This window comes from Pseudorca crassidens, chromosome 2 (genome assembly GCF_039906515.1).
Source record: "Pseudorca crassidens isolate mPseCra1 chromosome 2, mPseCra1.hap1, whole genome shotgun sequence".
Taxonomy (NCBI): domain Eukaryota; kingdom Metazoa; phylum Chordata; class Mammalia; order Artiodactyla; family Delphinidae; genus Pseudorca; species Pseudorca crassidens.
The window spans coordinates 18,935,807-18,953,043 of NC_090297.1; the positions used below are offsets into that span (position 1 = coordinate 18,935,807).

A 17,237-nucleotide genomic window follows, 5' to 3' on the forward strand; every position below is an offset into this window, starting at 1 on the left:
ACTGTGTCTCAGCCCCGGAGCCCGGGCTGAGCTGGACCCGGAGTTCAGGAGAAGGCGGAGACAGCTTTTCAGTCCAAACTAAGGTATCTGCAAGGCCAGCTACATAACATCCAGGGCCCGGTGCAAAACGAAAGTGCAGGGGCCCAAAAAGTGCCATTAAAGGGACCATTTTTTACCCTTCATTTTTGTGTTATGCAATACCCATTTTAAACGCAAATATAAGAGCACTAACTAATAAGGAAATCACTGATATGACACAATTCGTATTTCATTGCTTGTACATGAATAAGTATTGTGTTCTTACCTGAACAATGGAAATCCTACACAAAACTAACTCAACTGTTTTTATTTCTTAATGGGTGTACACATATCCTACCAACATTCTCAGCCTTCAGCTTATTGATGAGTAAAGAAATAAAAAGAGAAGGAGCTGTGGGTGGCCTGAGCTTTCCGTTTCCATCTAGGTCGTCATTTTCAGCGGATGTGGTTGTCTGATAGGCTGATACAGGGAAGTAACACGTGTAAGAAGGACGTGATGGGGATCCTTGTCCGTTGCCTCCTTCCTGCATTGGAAGAAAGTTTCAGTTGGAATGGAAAGTGTAGCCTCTCTAGAATGTCAGCCCTTCCCCACTCCCACCCCTGCCCCCACTGAATCACAGGCCTAACGGTCACCTAGGATTTGCGTTGAGCACGCCTGATGAGGACATCAGGAACGCTATGTGCAAAGAACGCCGCACACACGTTGCTTTGAACTCCTCTGCTCACATGCATGTGGCACCCATCATACCTTGCTGACAAACAGAAAGATGTTCAAAGATAAAATTATTAAGAACTTCAAGATGGCAAATGCAGAGCATTAAACCAAGTGTGAGGCCCTTTTGAGCGTGGGGTCGTGTAGGAGTGCACAGTTCACACATGCCTGGAAAGCTGGCTCTGGCTCTCTAGGGGCTTTCCCAAGACCCCCACGCGGTGCCCGCGTATGTGGACTCATAGTAGCAAACTGATAGGTCCTCAGTGTGAAAGCTGCCCTGAATCCAGGTCAATCTGGGTCTCATCTCATGAACGACAGCAAACTCCTTTTACCGATCTGGGTTTTTGGATTCTTTAATCAATAGAAATTGATGAGGCCAGACAAGGAATTCAGGTAAGGCTTTATCGCTGCAGCACAAGGGAGCAAAAACATGTAACAGGTGTCCTTGCTCATCCCTGAGGGGGTGACAAGCTGGGCCCTTAAATGGGGTGGGGGGGGGATCGGTGGGTAGGCCAGAGGGGCAGCTTAGGGGGTCTGCCCACCCCTTTGTAGGGACCATGCGCAGGACCCCGCCTTTGCTCCTGGCACCTCAGAAGTGGCAGCTGGGTTTTGGCCCTGTTGTACCTCATTGTTCATATTTTGCCCCAAATGCACATGTGGGCAGTTATTTTTAGTTCCTTAGAGTTTCTTGTATTCTGCTGGTCGAGGAGATATTCGTCCAGGTGCAAGTACTGCAGCAAAGGGTCCCAGGTCCCAGGTCCCAACCTGTAATAGGAATAGAAGAGAGTTTTACTTGAACCAAACTGAGGACTATAGCCCAGGAGACAGCCTCTCGGATAACTGAGGAATGCTCTAGAGAACCATGGTTTTCAGCACAATTTTGTATCTTGTCAGGACAAAGAAAACCAAATAAGTCAGGGATACATTCCTTCAAGGTTTAAAAACAAACAAACAGATCAGCACATACACAGTAAATCAGTATGGCCTTGGCACCTGGAAAGGGAGTCTTATCATTCAAAGGAGTACTAGCATTGGCATCCCAGGAAGGGAGGCATTTAATCTTTATTTTTAACATGGACATTCTTTACTTCTTTACTAATTAAAGCAGATGTACAATGTTTGTTTGATAGGCCACAAACAGGCTGTGTTAGTTAGCATAAAATCAAGTTAACCTATGTATAAGCCAGAATGACTTCCCCATACCTCAATATGTGAAAATGTCTTTCATTGCTCTTAAAAGGTGTTGGTGTCCATTCTGACTGAAATAAATCACAGATTCAAAGAAAGAAAGATTCAAAGAAAGAAAACAAACTCTACTCTGTGGGCATTTCCAGTGTGCTGCTGCCACTTTAAAAACTGAAAAACTGTAAATTCAGAAAATGGTCAAAGCTACCTGGGATACTTTTTTTTCTTCCAGTTTTATTAAGATATAATTGACATACAACACTGTATAAGTTTAAGATGTACAGCATTATGATTTGACTCACACACATCATGGAATGATTATCACAGTAAGTTTAGTACACGGGATACTTTTGAAGTAAAAGAGCAAGGTAGGTGCCTGAGTCAATTCCCCTCAAGTCAAATCACCTAAAGCCGACAGCTTGATTTGTTGGATAAATGTGCTTATCTAATTTACACTTCAACTGTAACCCATTCAACCCGGGCCTCACCAGACCATGACTTTGGCTAATAATACTTTTCCTTTTTATACCCAGACTGTTATAGCACAAGCTTCTAATAGCTGGAAATTAACCACTTCAATGTGACATTCTCTTCCCCAGCCCCATCTTCTGCTTTTTTGAGAGATTCTCAGGAAACATTTCAAGTGTACTGTGTGCTCTGTAACATCTCTTGGGTTTTCCTTTTTTAATTACTCCTCTTGCCATGACCTCTGCTCTACCAGCCGCTTTGAGACCATCACTGAGCTGGGTCAGCTGCCCCCTGCTGGTGACCTCCCACTGATATATACTCCCCCTACCCTCTCTGGTCCTTACCGTGGGCCTCCCCCTCCAAAGCATGGGTCAGGCCTTCAGCAGCCCCTGGAAATAGCTTCTTGTGAGCCCACAGGTCCAAACAGAACCTCAGGAACCCTTCACAAGCAGGACTCTCATCTGGTTCCAGGTAGGCCTCCACACCATGGGGCTAGCTGCCCATCCCCTTTCTCCTCCACCAGGTTTCTCTGAGCACCTGAGAACCCAGACCTGACTAATCCCACTGAGCCCTGAAAGAACAAGTCTTTCCTCAAGAATTTGGCTTCATCAAAAGAAAGCCCAACTCAGTGGTCCCTCCCAGAACTGAGGCAACTCAGCCTGGTCCTTTAGACACTGGCAACATCAAGATGAATGCTCGTAGCATTTGAAAACCACTCAGTGGCCACACACATTGTAGTACAACTGTGCACATGATCTCTGGTCTGGTCATTTAGGCGGGGTTTTTTTAGTGTCTTCTAGATCTCCGGTGATATTGCTCCCTGACTGAAGGAAGATCACATGGCCTGTCCAATAATAGCTAAGAGAAGCACAGAGCAGGACACAGGGAGGCAGCACAGTATCAAGGCTAAGAGTACAGGCTCTGGAGCTTACTTTCTCTGAAACCTTAGGAAAATACATAACCCCTCCAAACCTCAGTTTCCTCATCTGTAAAATTGGCATGGTAATACTGCCTCCCTTGCAGTTTGTTGTAAGGATGTAATATACAACAATGCCTGGTACTGAGTGACGTCTAAATAACATTAGCTACTGTTATTATTTTTCTTTAAGCTAGGGAGCAGTATAAATAGAGGCACAGAGCCACAGGCCAAAGTCAAAGAGCTAGGTGCTTAGATTTTGGCTTCTTGCATTGTATTTGGGGCTTGGCCACCTTTGGGAGGCCTTTTGAATAGACATGTATCTCATCTACTCATGAATGGATTTTTACAAGTTTAACCTTATCACCAAGCTTGTGGGTATCTTTTTGAAGACGCCCTTGCATACACAGTTTCTCAAACTACAAAGCTAGTCTCAGTCATACCTAAGGATAAACTCTTCCAATTACCAAGGTATGCAAATGCAATGGACTGAATGTTTGTGTGACCCCCAAATTCATGTGCTGAAACCCTAATCCCAATGTGATGGTATTTGGAGGCGGGGCCTTTGGGAGGTAATTAGGTCATGAGGGCAGAGCCTTCATGAATGGGATTAGTGCCCTTATAAGAAGAGGCGATGCCAACAAATTGGACAACCTAGAAGAAACGGACAAGTTTCTAGAAACCTACAGCCCACCAAAACTGAATCAAGCAGAAATAAATAATTTGATCAGACCGATCACTAGAAGTGAAATAGAATCTATAATAAAATAAATTCCCTGCAAACAAAAGTCCAGGACTGATGGCTTCACTGAGGAATTCTACCAAAACATACAAAGAAGAACTTATACTGATCCTTCTCAAACTCTTGCAAAAGACTGAAGAGGAGGTAACACTCCCAAAGCCATTCTATGAAGCCACCACCCTGATAAAGATACTACCAAAACCAGACAAAGATACTACCAAAAAAGAAAATTACAGGCCAATGTCTTTCATGAACATAGATGCAAAAATTCTCAATAGAATACTAGCAAGCCAAATCCAACAACACATAAAAAAGATCATAGACCACAATCAAGTTGGGTTCATCCCGGGGTCACAAGGATGGTTCAACATACACAAATCAATCAATGTGATACACCACATCAACAAAGGAAATGACTAAAACCACATGATCATCTCAGTAGATGCAGAAAAAGCATTTGATAAAATTCAACATCCATTCATAATAAAAAAAAAGGAAAAACGTTACCATAGTGGGAACATATCTCGACATAATAAAAGCTATTTATGACAAAACTACAGCCAACATAATACTCAATGGTGAAAAGTTGAAAGCCTTCCCACTAAAATCTGGAACAAGACAAGGATGCCCACTCTCACCACTTCTATTCAACATGATATTGGAAGTCCTAGACAGAGCAATCAGACAAGAAAAAGAAATAAAAGTTATTCAGATTGGAAGGGAAGAGGTAAAATTGTCATTATGTGCAGATGACATGATACTATATATGGAAACCACTAAAGACTCCTAGGACTTTAGTGGTTTCCATATATAGTATCATGTCATCTGCACATAACACAAAAACCACTAGGACTGACAAACGAATTCAGCAAGGTAGCAAAATACAAGATTAACATGCAGAAATCTGTTGCGTTTCTTTACATTAACAATGAAACATCAGAAAAATCCTTTTTTAAATCACATCAAAAAAGAATAAAATACTTAGGAATAAACCTGACCAAGTAGGTGAAATACTTAGACACTGAGGACTATAAAACACTGATAAAAGAAGTTGAAGATGATTTAAAGAAATGGAAAGATATCCCATGCTCTTGCATTGGAAGAATTAATATTGCTAAAATGGCCATACTACCTAAAGCAATCTTCAGACTTAATGTGCTCCCTATCAAATTACCCATGAAATTTTTCACAGAACTATCGATAGAACAAATAATCCTAAAATTTACATGGAGCCATAGGAGACCCAGAATTGCCAAAGCAATCCTGAAGAAAAAGAACAAGGCTGGAGGCATAACTCTCCCAGACTTCAGACAACACTACAAAGCTATAGTAATCAAAAGAGCATGGTATTGGCACAAAAACAGACATACGGATCAATGGAACAGAAAAAAGAGCCCAGAAAGAGACCCACACACCTATGGTCAATTAATCTTTGACAAAGAAGGCAAGAATATACAATGGAGAAAAGATAATCTCTTTGGCAAGTGGTGTTGGAAAAGCTGGACAGCCATGTGTAAATTAATGAAGTTAGAACACACCCTCACACCATACACAAAAATAAACTCAAAATGGCTTAAAGACTTAAATATGAGACAGAACACCATAAAACTCCTAGAAGAGAACATGGGCAAAACATTCTCTGACATAAATCAGAGCAATGTTTTCTTAGTTCAGTCTCCCAAGGCAATAATAAATAAAAGCAAAAATAAGCAAATGGGACCTAATCAAACTTATAAGCTTTTGCACAGCAAAGGAAACCATAAACAAAACAAAAAGACAATCTACAGACTGGGAGAAAATATTTGCGAACAATACAACTGACAAGGGCTTAATTTCCAAAATATATAAACAGCTCATACAGCTCAATAACAAAACAAACAAACAGGGCCTCCCTGGTGGCGCAGCAGTTAAGAATCTGCCTGCCAATGCAAGGGACACAGGTTTGAGCCCTGGCCAGGGAAGATCCCACATGCCATGGAGCAACTAAGCCCATGCGCCACAAGTACTGAGCCGGAGCTCTAGAGCCCACAAGCCACAACTACTGAGCCTACGTGCCACAACTACTGAAGCCTGCGTGCCTAGAGTCCATGCTCCACAAGAGAAGCCACGACAATGAGAAGCCCTCACACCACAACGAAGAGTAGCCCCCGCTCACCGCAACTAGAGAAAGCCTGCACACAGCAACAAAGACCCAATGCAGCCATAAATTAATTAATTAATTTAAAAAACAAACAAACCAAAAAAAAACCCAATCAAAATGTGGGCAGAAGATCTAAATAGACATTTCTCCAAAGAAGACACACAGATGGCCAACAAACACATGAAGGAGTGCTCAACATCACTAATAATTAGAGAAATGCAAATCAAAACTACAATGAGGTACCACCTCACACTGGTCAGAATGGCTGTCATTAAAAAGTCTACAGATAATAAATGCTGGAGAGGGTGTGGAGAAAAGGGAACCCTCCTGCACTGTTGGGAATGTAAATTGGTGCAGCCACTATAGAAAACAGTGTGGAGGTTCCTTAAAAAACTAAAAATAGGGACTTCTCTGGTGGTCCAGTGGTAAAGAATTTGCCTTCCAATGCAGGGGACGTGGGTTCGATCCCTGGTCAAGAAACTAAGATCCCACATGCTGCAGGGCAACTAAGCCCACATGCTCTGGAGCCCACGCGCCTCAACTAAAGAGAAGCCCATGTGCCGCAACGAAAGATCCCGCATGCTGCAACTAAGACAGGATGCAGCCAAATAAATAAAATATTAAAATTAATAAAAAAGTAAAATAAAATAAATATTTTAAAAAAAACTAAAAATAGAGTTACTATATGACCCAGCAATCCCACTCTTGGTCATATATCAAGAGAAAACCATACTTCGAAAAGATACATGCACCCCAATGTTCATAGCAGCACTATTTACAATAGCCAAGATATGGAAGCAAACTAAATGTTCATCGTCAGATGAATGGGTAAAGACGTGGTATATACAATGGAATACTACTCAAGCATATAAAAGAATAAAATAATGCCATTTGCAGCAACGTGGATGGACCTAGAGATTATCATACTAAGTGAAATAAGTCAGGATAAAGACAAATACCATATGATATCACTTATATGTAGAATCTAAAATATACAAATGAACTTATTTACAAAACAGAAACAGACTCACAGACATAGAAAACAAACTTATGATTACCAAAGGGAAAAGGGAGTAAGGGGAGATAAATTAGGAGTTTGGGTTAGCAGATACAAACGACTGAATATAAAATAAACAACAAGGTCCTACTGTATAGCACAGGGAACTATATTCAATATCTTGTAATAACGTATAATGGAAAAGAATATGTATAACTGAATCACTTCACTGCACACCAGAAACTAACAACAACAAAAAAAGAAGAGGCCAGAGAGCTGGCTTGCTCTCTCTCTGCCACGTGAGGATACACAAGACATCTGTAAACCAGGAAGAAGGCACTCACCAGAACCTGATCGTGATCTTGGACTTCCACCCTCCAGAACTGAGAAATAAATGTCTGTTGTTGAGAAGCCACCCAGGTTACGGTATTTTGTTATAGCAACCCAAGCTGATTAAGACAGCATGTCATTAAGATTTTCTCTCAGTTCTAAACCCACACTTCCAGCGGATGGCTTTGGGGTGCCGGGGCTGAAACCGCCTTTCTGCTTTGCCAGCTGCTCCCGGTGAGGGAGACAGTGAGGCTGCACGAGGAACAAGGACTTACTCCTTCCTATTTCTTGTTCGTAAGTACGTCACTCAGCAACACTGCTTCACTCTAGCGCAGCAGCAGCTGAATCTGGTTTTGCAGTTCTTTCCAGCACTTGGACAACCAACTTCATAGCAACCCCTCAGAGACATCAGCACCCCCTCCTCAGAGGTCTGGGGTCCAGGTCTGCTGTGCCCTCCTCTTACATATTTAACGCCCTTATTGACATAATTCACATACCATACAATTCACTCATCTAAACTGTACAATTCAATGGTTCTTAGTATATCCATGGGTATGTGCAACCATCACCACCATTAATTTTAGAACATTTTCATCACCTCTAAAAGAAACCCTGAAAAGAAAATAATAGGTGGACTTTCTCACCTGAGATGGCCCACACTCTGTCTGTGGAGTGCATTTCTCTCTAAATAAATCCACTTCTTACCTATCACTTTGTCTCTCACTGAATTCTTTCTGCGATGAGACATCAAGAACCTGAGCTTCGTTAAGTCCTGAAACCAGTTGTTCTACAGGAACTAAGACCCCCATACTCACGTGGAGGGTGGCAACTACCTGCTGAGCACAAGCACGGGACCAGACTGTTCAGAACCAGAAGGTTGATGATTAAGATTCCTAAAACACCACACTGTTAGTTCACAACCAATCAATGAGAAGAAAGTCATGAATCCTTCAGCCTTCCCTCCCAAATGTTGCCTTTAAAAATGTTCCCCTGGGCTTCCCTGGTGGCGCAGTGGTTGAGAGTCCGCCTGCCGATGCAGGGGACGCGGGTTCGTGCCCCAGTCCGGGAGGATCCCACGTGCCGCGGAGCGGCTGGGCCCGTGAGCCGTGGCCGCTGAGCCTGCGCGTCCAGAGCCTGTGCTCCGCAGCGGGAGAGGCCACAGCGGTGAGAGGCCCGCGTACCACACACACACACACACACAAAATGTTCCCCTGAAAGCCATTGGGGAGTTTGGGTCTTTTGAGCATAAGCTGCCTGTTCTCCTTTCTTGGCCCTGAAATAAAGCTTTCTCTGCTCCAAAAGAAGAAAAAAAGAAAATAACAGGTGTTGGTGAGGATACGGAGAAACTGGAACCCTGTGCACTGCTAGTGGGAATGTAAAATGATGCAGCCACTATGGAAAACGGTATGGTGATTTCTCAAAATTTTAAAAATAGAGTTACCATATGATCCAGAAATGCCACTTCTGGGTATATACAGAAAAGAATGGAAAGCAGGGACTCAAACAGATATTTGAATACCCACATTCACAGCAGCATTATTCATAATAGCCAAAAGATGGAATCAACTCAGTGTCCATTGACACGTGGATAAACTCACAATAGCTAGGTCATGGAAGCAACCTAAATGCCCATCGACAGATGAAAGGACAAAGAAGAGGTGGTACGTATATACAATGGAATAGTACTCAGAGATAAAAAAAGAACGAAATTGGGTCATTTGTAGAGACGTGGACGGACCTAGAGACTGTCATACAGAGTGAAGTAAGTCAGAAAGAGAAAAACAAATATTGTATATTAATGCATATATGTGGAATCTAGAAAAATGGTACAGATGAACCGGTTTGCAAGGCAGAAATAGAGACACAGATGTAGAGAACAAACGTATGGACACCAAGGGGGGAAAGCGGGGCAGGGTGGGGGTCGGTGGTGGTGAGATGAATTGGAAGATTGGGATTGACATATATACACTAATATGTATAAAATAGATAACTAATAAGAACCTGCTGTATAAAAAATAAATTTTTAAAATTCAAAAATAAATAATTTTTTTAAAAATGTGGTGTATACATACAACAGAATATTATTCAGCCTTAAAAGGAAGGAAATTCTGACATATCCTGCAATATGGATCAAACTGGAAAACGTGCTAAGTGAAACAAGGCAGACACAAGAGGACAAATACTGTATGATTCCACTTACATGAGGTACTTAGAGTAGTCAGATTCATAGAGACAGAAAGCAGGGAGTGGTGGCTGCCAGGAATGGGGGGAGGCGGGTGGGGAGTTGACCGGGTAGAGAGATTCAATTTGGAAGATGAAAAATGTTCTGGAGATGGATGGTGGTGATGGCTGCACATCAGTGCAAATGTACTTAATGTCACTAACCTGTGTACTTAAAAATGGTTAAAATAGTATATTTTATGTTACACATATTTTACCACAATTAAAAAAAAAAAAAACCTGTACCCTGCAGCTATCACACTCCCCCCCACCCCGCCCATATTTCCTATACTCCCTATACCCACCCTCCCAGCCACTGGCAGCCTCTAAGCTATCTTCTGTCTCTGTAGATTTCTCTGTTTTGGACTTTGACATGAATGGAATCGTGCAATATGTGGACTAGTGTGACTGGTTTCTTTCACTTAGCATAATGTTTTCACAGTTCATCGAAGTTGTAGCATGGATCTGTGCCTCATTCCTTTTTATGGCTGAATATCCTCTTATCTTCTAAGTTTTAATAATTAAACCTCTTCCGTTGGTTCCTTTCATCCTGCTTCCTGCAGTTGCTACCTCTGTGATCCCTTTTTTTTACCTGTTTAGTTACTAGTGAATAGCTTTATATGTAGGTAACAATTCTTTATATTAAATTCTTTCTGTTCAAATCACTAGTGTGACTTCTGTCTCCTGATCAAACCCTGAGAGTCAAGAAAAATCAAGATAATTTGAATTCCTGGGCTATTCATGCAGCTGCCTATTTTTAATGTTCCATTTACTTCCTTTCTTTTCTGTGCCCCACCCCCTCTCCTGATGATGGTCTTCTAGCTCTTATTATCCTCCACCCATCTGCAGCCCAAATTAATCAGGAAATAATATCTCCTCCTAACAAATTCAAGAAATGCAACATTTAAAGAGCGGGTCCTTCCAGCGTGGAGTAGCCCTGCTGCTCTTGAACCCATCTGCAGTGAATTCTGCAGCCTCTGAGTCTGCAGGCAAATAGGACTGATTCTTCGTAATTTAGAGGAACATAACTGGATGAAATCTTACACAGCATCCAGGCTTCAGAAGGCACTGATATACCTCATCTTACAAAAAAGGTTGGAAGGAAATATACCAAAATATTGAATAATCTCTAGATCATGGGGTTATAAGTGATTTTAATTTTCTTATTTATCCTTTTGTTTTCAAATTATCCATAAAAACCTAGGTTATTATTATTATTATTATTTTTTTTTTTTTTGCGTTACGCGGGCCTCTCACTGTTGTGGCCTCTCCTGTTGTGGAGCACAGGCTCCGGACGCGGAGGCTCAGCGGCCATGGCTCACGGGCCCAGTCGCTCCACGTCACGTGGGATCCGCGCGGACCGGGGCACGAACCCATGTCCCTTGCATCGGCAGGCATACTCTCAACCACTGCGCCACCAGAGAAGCCCCAAGTCTAGTTTTTATAATGAGAAATTTTAAGTATAAAAAATCGACATCACTCATCTCCCAACCAATGGTGCTGGTAAGAAGCTTCCCCCCTTCCCAGCCGGCTCTTGGATTCTGTTGTAACTCTCTTCTTTGGGGAATGACTGATTTTCCAGGAAGAGGAGATGAATGAGGGTGTTACCAGGGAGGCTGGGCAATTAAAGCCTCTTCAGGAAAAGGTGTCATCTACAAGGCAAATCCCATAGGAGATCTAGAGCATGTGGTAGGCCGTGAATTTAAATATCTAATATGCCTGGGTTCTATGAGCCTTTGAGACAGAGAGACAGAGACAGAGACCAATTGGCAGGCAGGCAGGCAGGCTTCCATCTTCAGGCCTCTTCCTTCCTCAGTGTGTGTTCTCTCATGAGGTGATCTCTCTCACGATCAGAAGCAGCTCTGTTTCCTCCCTCCCTTTCTCTCTTCCAGATTTATTGAGCACCTACTATATACCAGAACCAGATATTGTTATAGGAGCTGGGGATTTATCAGTGAACAGACTACTCCCTGCCCCCATGGAACTAATATTCTAGTAATGGGCTTAGGCCATTAAATCAGTAACTGCATAATTATTCTCTTAAATACAACTGTGATAGATGCCATGAAAAGTAGCATAGGGAACTGTGGGTCATTCACAAGGTATATCATTTGGGATTAGGTTTGGCTGCAACAGACACCTAACAGTATAGAAGAATATTTCTCTCCCAGGTAAAGGCAGTCTGGATACAGGCAACCCAGGGCTGGTATGACAGCTCCAGTGTCACAAGGAATCCTGGATCCACATCTTTTGGATCCACCACCCCAGCATGTGGCTTCCATCTTTAAGGTTACCTCCTGGTCCAAAATGCCTGCTGGAGCTCCAGCTATCATATTCATATTGCAGGCTAGAAGAAAGAGGAACAGTAGAAGTGCACAGGGTACCTCTCCCAGCTAAGTCAGCTTCCTTTTGCTCATATCTCACTAGGCAAAATTAATTTATGCCTAGTTGCAAGGGAGGTAACACATTGCTGCCTTGAATAACATTTACTTGTAAACTGATAATAAACCAACTAATGTTTACTGTGTCTAATGTTTAATGTGTCTAGCTCTTTAGAGAACAACCCTGCAGTGCAGATATCATCACTGTCATTCAACAGACTGGAAAAGTGAGGTTCAGTGGGTTTAAAGAAACTGCTCGCAGATCACACCACCAGTGATGGTGGAGCTGACTTCCTGAAGCCCATGCTCTTTCCATTGTATTTTGCTGCCTTCCCACCAGCAACTAAAAAAATGGAGAAGAAAGTTCCTCAGACTTGTCATTGATTATATTTAAAGAAAGGCCACTTTTTTCTATTTAAAGTGCATTGATGCTACGCAGCCAATGAAAAGAACTTAGATCTGTATAAAAGCAGGGACATGGTCTGTTTTGTTCACCACTATCTTCTCAATGCCTAGAACAGTGCTGGGCAAATAGCAGGAATCCAATAAATGTGAATGTTCCCTGAATGTTCTTTTATACCCCTTTCCAGTCAATCTCCATCCTTCAGATGCAACCACTATTCTGATGCTGATTACCATAGGTTAGTTTGGCCTTTTATTTCACCTCATGTAAATGGAATCATACATCTATAACTCTTTGGTGTCTGCCTTCTTTTTGCCCAACAGTTTTTTGAGATTTATTTATGCTGTTATGTGTATCAGTAGTTTATTCTTTTAATGGCTGTGTAGTATTCCATTGTTGGAATATACCATAGTTTGCTTATCCATTCTTCTTTTGATGAACATTTATAATATTCCCAGTTTGTGTATATTATGAGTGAATAAAGATGTTAAAAGCATTCTTGTACAACCCCTCCCCCTTTGGGGGGATACTTGCTGACATTTTTTGTGAATATATAACTAGGAATTGAATTTCCGAGCCGCAGGGTAGATGTACACTTAGCTTGAAAAACTGGCAAAAGTTCCCCCAAATTGGTTGTCTCCTTTTACATTCCACCAGCAACCCTGGAGTGTGAGATGGAGATCTTCTATCATTTCTATTAATTCCATAGCACAAACCTAATAAGGACTTTTTATAAATTTATTTATTTATTTTTGGCTGCGTTGGGTCTTCATTGTTGCGCACGGGCTTTCTCTAGTTGCGGCGAGCAGGGGCTACTCTTTCTTGCCCTGCGCAGGCTTCTCATTGCAGTGGCTTCTCTTGTTGAGGAGTACCGGCTCTAGGGCACACGGTCTTCAGTAGTTGTGCCACGTGGGCTCAGTATTTGTGGCTCACGGGCTTAGCTGCTCCACGGCATGTGGGATCTTCCCTGACCAGAGCTCGAACCCGTGTCCCCTGCATTGGCAGGCGGATTCTTAACGACTGCGCCACCAGGGAAGTCCCTAATAAGGACTTTTTAAAGTATTGACTTTTAAGTCTACTCAGATAAGAATAACAAAATCTGAAATGAAATCATCTGTCTGGAAATTCTCCTCCAAGGTAAGAGATGAGCTGCTCAGGATCTGTAGCCTTACCTGATGAGTTCTACTTGAGTTTTTCAGGACAGCAAAAATGCTTATCAACCTTGGCATAGGTTTCAATGGATTGAGTCACAAGGGATCAATTTCTCTCTCTTTTTTTCTCTGCCTGTAACTCAAACCTCACAATGATGAAGAGGAGAGGGAGGGAGTGTTAGAAATGTAAAACTACGTGAAGTTCGTTCATAACAAGCACTTATACACCGTGGGCACAATGTAAGAGGGAAGATGTGGAGGATTCCATTCTTGTCCTTAAGTTGCTCACAACCTAGTTGATAGATATAAGATGGCACCTCTCCCTCTGCCCACCATGAAAAGATTGATGTTGTTCTGGATTCGGCCCTTTGCCCTTTTTGTGTTTCTTTTCCACCTGCTCCTCCGGGGTCATCTCACCGGAGCTAATGATTTCAACTACCCCGCACACCTCCTTCCAAAATCACTATGCTTGGTTTGAGCCCACTCCTAGGCTCCAGACCTGTGTCTTCCAGCTGCTTCTATCCCAACTCCTCTCTCATGCTCAAAACTTACATATAATTCATCAGTAAGTTTTGTTAACTTTGCCTTTAAATTTCACCAGGAACATACTATTTTTCACCACTTCCTTTCCTATAACCCTTGTCCAAGCCACTGTCATCTCTGGCCTGCCTTATTGTAATAGCTCTACCAAATCAGTATTGCTATCTTATCGCCTGTTGCCTGCTCTTTACACATTTCCCTTTCTTTCGGTAATAAAAACTTGAATTACCTTTGGTGAATGTTACCGTCAGGGTTCCTGCAGAAGGTTAATCTGAGCTGAGTTTGGTAAAGGTTATATACAAATGTGTGGGCAGGGTTGAGGGAAACAAGAAGGAATGATAGGATGAAACTCTGAGGCTGCCAGCAGTAGGGAGCTACCACCACCTCTAGGCCAAGAGAAGGGAGACTCTACCAGAGCTAGGAGAGACCCGTATGAAGAGGGGCACTAGACAGAAGACTCAACAGAGGTATGTGGCCAACATGCAGTGACCCAGAAGGGAAAGGGCCTGCGGAAGGGGCCTAACTTCATCCTCCTCCAATCCTCTGCACGCCTCCAATGTCTTCTATGGATAAATTCAACTGTAAGCCAGAGAACTAGGGACCCATTGAAGCAGTCCATGCTGGTATCTCCTAAGGCACAAATCAGGTAGAAAAAAATGTAGAGTAGATAAAGGGACCAAGAGAAAATTTTTGGTCACACAGGAAGCCACGTTTCCCCAATTCTCAGTCCATGAGATTTAAGAGCTACTCCAGAGGTTAGCACATGACCCAGGTCTGGGCTATCAGAATAGTCCACGCCCCTTCTGAAGAGAGTGGCTTAATGATGCACAAGTAACCCAAGTTAGACCAACGAGATGCAGTCCTGGGACTTTTGTTGACAGCACTGAAGAAAAGAAACTCTAATGGTAAGGATATGATGTGAAGTTGTTAGCAGCCATTCTGCTATCTCATGGGGAAAGGCAGCCTGAGAAAGAAGTCAACACGAAGGAAAACAGAGTTAAGAAATGGAGATCAAATCCTGATGTCATACTTTTAAGCCCTTAGATCCAGCCATGCTTGAAGCCCACAACTTTTCTGCATTACATGAGGTAATGAATTCCATTTGCTGTTTAATCCAGTTTGAGTGGTATATTACATGCAAAAAAAACAAAAACAAAACCTCTTGAATAATATTTAATACTTATCCCAAAGACCAACATAAAGGCATACCTTTATGTCTCTAAGTATGCCATTATTCTATGGAATGTCCTTTTCCATATTCTCCACCTAGAAAAATCCTACTCAAATATCCTCTTAATGCAAAGCCTTCCCTCAGTTTTCCAGGTAGAATTGCTCGATCCTTCCTCTGCTTTGTCAGCACTTTGCAAATGCCTCTATCAGTGTACATATAAAGTTGTGTCATAGTTAGTTGTTTGCTTATCTGTCTCCCCTATCTGTGAGCTCCTGAAGGGATAGATTTGCATGGCCCTTACCCCTGTAAGCCTAGTACCCAGCACAAGGCCTAAACCCTGAGTTAAACAAGGCTAAACCAGTCTTTTTACTTTAGGACTTCTCAGAGCCATTTCTGTGTTAAGATGCATTAATGGATCCCCATGCAGGGGTACCGAATGCAGCAACTTCCAAATTCATTTGACCTAAAAGCTCAATTTTTGCTGAAGTTGCTGTGTTTGAGAAATTTAGAGAAGAAAAATAACTGCGGCTCTTAGGGTGACCTTAACGCATGAAGTGGCTCTCAATAAATATTTGTTAAGTGAATGAAAGGGAGAACTTGGTGGGGCGCAAGGGGCAGTAGGGTTGGAAGCAACAGAAACAACACAAGCAATGAACAGGAAGCCAGAGGGGTGATCCGTTGGACATATCTCTGTGATGGTGCCAGGTCAATTGCTAAAGAATGATTGGGACCATAATGCAATCCTGTTTCCTTAGTTTAAATCTAACAGAGATTAGATGTATTCTACACACTTTAATCCTTCTTCCTGTCCCATGACCCAGGGGCTAAGTGCCTGACGGCACTGCTTCCTTGATTTTGACCTTCAATTTGCTTCACTTTGCCTCAGAGGGGACTATGTGGGAGATCATAGCTGATTTTCCTCTAACTGCACACCTTAAGTCAAATTCCTTTCCTGTTCTGTGCCTCTGTTTCCCTCTCTGTGAACACAGGCTCCCTTCCAAGCTTGGCTCAGACGCCTTGGTAAAAAAAATTTTTTTTTTTTTAAATAACCTGACAAAGGAAGCCCCAGTCCTACCACTGTAACTTTGGACAACTCATTGAACAGCTCAGGCCCTTGGTCTTTCTATTTGTAAAAGAAATAGAGGCTTCTGAGAGAATCAAGGAAGACTGTGCGGTGAAAAGTGTTTTGTAAACGGGGAATAAAACATTAGAAATGTAAATATTATTAGGATTGTACATACGATGAAGAGGAGGGGGAGGGGGAGTGGAGGGGGGGTTGGAGGAGGCGGCGGCTGCAGCAGAAGCCCACCGTGGTTCAGAGCCCAGGACAAGGAGTCAGCACCCGGACGCAGCCTATAGCTCAACCACCTAACTTGCTGTCTCGCCTTGGGGAATTAAGCACATGGAAGCCCTCTTCGTCTATAAAAGGAGGATAATAATGTTCGGTTCGCTGGTTGTGAGGTTAAATGAGGTAAATCCTGCAAAGCACACGTTGCAGTGTACATAGTAACTAGCCCTCAGTAAATGTTCATTATATTCCTACTAACTATTCTTGCCACCGACTGAATGGGACCAAGCAAGAAAAGGAGATAAGCCATTTCTGGTCACGGTGCAAGACCAGAAGATCGCCAAAGGTCCCGCCGTCGGGGGCACCTAAAGCCCCCTCCCCAGCTAGACCGCCCAAGCCCCTCACCTGCGCTGAACAAGAAAACCCGGATGCAGGTCAAGTGCGAGCGCGCAGCCAGGCTCCCGCCCCGGCCCCAAGGCCGCACGCGAAGGGCGGGCCCGCTTCCTGCCGGCTACTGGGCCCCGCGCGCCCCCGCCGGGCGGTCTACACCGGGC

General features: G+C 42.9%; 1 long non-coding RNA gene across 1 annotated transcript; it reads right to left on the minus strand.

Moving 5' to 3' along the window:
- Positions 1 to 337: 337 nt before the first annotated feature.
- Positions 338 to 17,221, minus strand: LOC137210125 (uncharacterized). Its single transcript, XR_010936274.1, has 4 exons — positions 17,089 to 17,221; positions 1,376 to 1,516; positions 673 to 791; positions 338 to 563 (listed from the first exon to the last, which is right to left on the minus strand). It is a non-coding gene; the product is annotated as an uncharacterized lncRNA (long non-coding RNA).
- Between the last annotated feature and the right edge of the window lie 16 nt (positions 17,222 to 17,237).